Consider the following 3,347-nt stretch of genomic DNA (forward strand, 5'->3'; position numbering starts at 1 on the left):
TGGCTGGCGCCTTAGCCGGTTGAGCCATAGGCGCCGAGCCAAAATTCTTTATGAGTCATTTTGATGTTCTCATTTTGGTTGGTTTCCATTGGTACAGTTATTATTTTCTTTTGGAGGTGACCTTTCACTGTGACTTTTCTTATACTGTGTTCCCCCGAAAATAAGACCTACCCCCAAAATAAGCCCTAGCAGGATTTCTATGCATTTGTTAAATATAAGCCCTATCCTGATAATAATACCTAGTGATGGGTGTGCCTATGCAGCGTATCTGCATAGCCACGCCATGCATTTTAGCACGGAGAGGAAGACATCCCCTGAAAATAAGCCCTAGTGTGTCTTCTTGAGAAAAAATAAATATAAGACAGTGTCTTATTTTCAGGGAAACACAGTATCTGGAGATCTTTTTTTGATTCCTTCTTCTCTGGTTTTGGATTGTCTTTTTGATTGGATGGTGGCATGCCCATATCTGAGTCAGTAGGTGGTACTTATGGGAGGAACTCATCTCCTGTGTTTTTTAACCTTTTTTATCTCATAGCATACTTGAATCTATAGTTAAACTTCTGTGGCACACTTAAATTATGTGGATCAAGAAAAATAATGAAAGGGTGGTGCCTGTGGCTCAGTGAGTAGGGCGCTGGCCTCCATATACCAAGGATGGCAGGTTCAAACTCAGCCCTGGCCAAACTGCAACAAAAGAATAGCTGGGCACATTGTGGTGGGCACCTAGAGTCCCAGCTACTCAGGGGGTGGAGGTAAGAGAATCTCCTAAGCCCAAGAGCTGTAGGTTGCCATGAGCTGTGATGCCACGGTACTCTACCGAGGGCGACAAAGTGAAACTGTGTCTCCAAAAAAAAAAAAGAAAGAAAAGAAAAATAATAGGCTCGGTGCCTATGGCTCAAGTGGCTAAGGTGCCAGCCACATATACCTAAGGTGACGGGTTCCAATCCAGCCTGGACCCACCAAAACAACAATGATGGCTGCAACCAGAAAATAGTCAGGCGTTGTGGTGGGTGCCTATGGTCCCAGCTACTTGGGCGGTTGAGGCAGGAGACTCGTTTGAGCCCAGGAGTTGGAGGTTGCTGTGAGCTGTGATGCCACAGCACTCTACCCAGGGGGATAGCTTGAGGCTCCTCAAAAAAAAGAAAAAAATAATAAAAATAGAGTGGTGTCTATGGCAGTCAGTAGGGCGCTGGCCTCATATACTGACAGTGGGAGGTTCAAACCTGGCCCTGGCCAAACTGCAACCAAAAAATAGTCGGGCATTGTGGCAGGCGCCTATAGTCCCAGCTGTTCAGAAGGCTGAGGGAAGAGAATCGCCTAAGCCTAAGAGCTGGAGGTTGCTGTGAGCTGTGATGCCATAGTACTCTACCAAGGGCAACAAAGTGAGACTCTGTCTCTGAAAAAAAAAAAAAGAAAGAAAGAAAAATAATAAAAATATACTTAGTCTTCTTTGAACTTCTTTTGAAAATAATTTTATTAATGATTTTTTTTTTTTAAAGAGGAAAGAAAAAGAGGGCCAAGTTTGAACCCACCACCCTCAGTGTATGGAGCTGGTGCCCTACTCACTGAGCTGCAGGTGCTGCCTGATGATTTTTTTTTTTTTTATAAGACAGATACTGTGTCATCCTTTGTAGATTATGGTGGCGTCACAGCTCACAGCAAACTCGAAGTCTCGGGCTTAAGCAATTCTCTCAACCTCCCAAGTAGCTGGGACTACAGGTGCCTGTCACAATGCCCAGTTATTTTTTTTTTGTTGTTGTTGTTGTAGTTGTGGTTGTTTAGCAGGCATGGGCTGCATTTGAACCCATCAACCCTGGTGTATGTGGCCAGAGCTGTAACCACTGAGGTACAGCTCAACTCAATCTAAGATCCTCTTACAGCACACCAGTTAAAAATCACTGCTCAGGCTCGGTGCCTGTGGCTCAAGTGGCTAAGGTACCAGCCACATACACCTAAGGCGGTGGGTTCGAATCCAGCCTGGGCCTGCCAAAACAACGACGGCTGCAACCAAAAAATAGCCGGGTGCCTGTGGTCCCAGCTACTTGGGAGGCTGAGGCAGGAGATTCTCTTAAGCCCAGGAGTTGGAGGTTACTGTGAGGTTACTATGTCACTCTACCCAGGGGAATAGCTTGAGGCTCTGTCTCCAAAAAAAAAAAAAAAAAATCACTGCTCAACTACATCCTGTGTGATTTGAGTCAGTAAATGTTGTAAAGGGCATGCAAGTTGACCTCCCTGTCAGTAGGTGGCAGTTGCCAGGAGGAACAATTGCTTTTGGTTTCTGTGATGGCCTGTAGTACCTCAGAAATGCTTGATCACCCTATGTGCTGGGTGGAACCCTGGAACTTCAGGTGGGTCCTAGTTCTCTTCCACAGCAGAGACAATAGGAGGGTGCAGCTGGACAGGGCTGGGTGCAGGATGAGCTTACCCTCAGTTTCCATAAAAGCTGGTAATATACCTGTTTCAGCAGGAATCAAAGGTCTGCTCCCAGCATTGGACAGAGCTGTCAGCTAGGGGCTCTAGTGGCTTTACCCAACCAGATTCTTGTGGAGGAATGGCCATCTCTGAGATCCACAGTCTGGAAATCTAAAGTAGGCCACGGTTCTCCCGTAGTGGGAGGATGCCCCACAGTCTCACTAAATTTAGGAACCACACTGCACTCTATCCCCTAATCTGCCCACATGAGCAGCCTTGCCTCCCAATACTAACCCACAAATTTACCCTCCTTAACTCCAAGGACTGCAGTTGAAACCTGAGGGTACAGGATCTGACCTGTGAGTCTGTTCTTGATCCCTGAAGATCAGTCCCTGCCATGCTAGGGAGAAACGTGCTGGTCCCATGTCATCCATGGGATGCCCAAAGCAGGTTTGCTATCTTGCCTTTTTGGGTTATGTCTTGTTCTGGTAGAGTAGCTGCCAGGCAGGGAGCTTATAGTCCAAGCACACCTCAGTCCACTGCAGGGCCCCTAAAAGACAGGTCTGAGCCTCATTCTCTGGAGAAGTCCTGGTGTGGTGGATGTATCAATAGAAGAGAAATGCAGTTAGTTCTGGGAGCCCTGGCTTAGTCTTCTCTCAACAGCCATAGGTAGGGCAGGGGAAGAAAAAGGAAGGAAAAGTGTCTGAATGGAGCTAGCACTTGGGTCATCTCTGTCCCACTTTCCAGAAGGCAGCCAATGCAGAATGTCCAGGCTCTATGGTAACACAGATCCCTCAGGACCCAGTGGTCTGTGACTCCCATAGTCTGAGCCAGACTTGGGAAATCTTTGTGCAGGACCAAGCAAGATATAAACTGAGGGGCTGAAGACCTCTAGGGTGGACAAAGGTGCCAGTGGGTGGAGAAGCAATAATGGC

Source organism: Otolemur garnettii, unplaced genomic scaffold (assembly GCF_000181295.1).
Source record: "Otolemur garnettii isolate 467f Iridium unplaced genomic scaffold, OtoGar3 scaffold00172, whole genome shotgun sequence".
Lineage (NCBI taxonomy): Eukaryota > Metazoa > Chordata > Mammalia > Primates > Galagidae > Otolemur > Otolemur garnettii.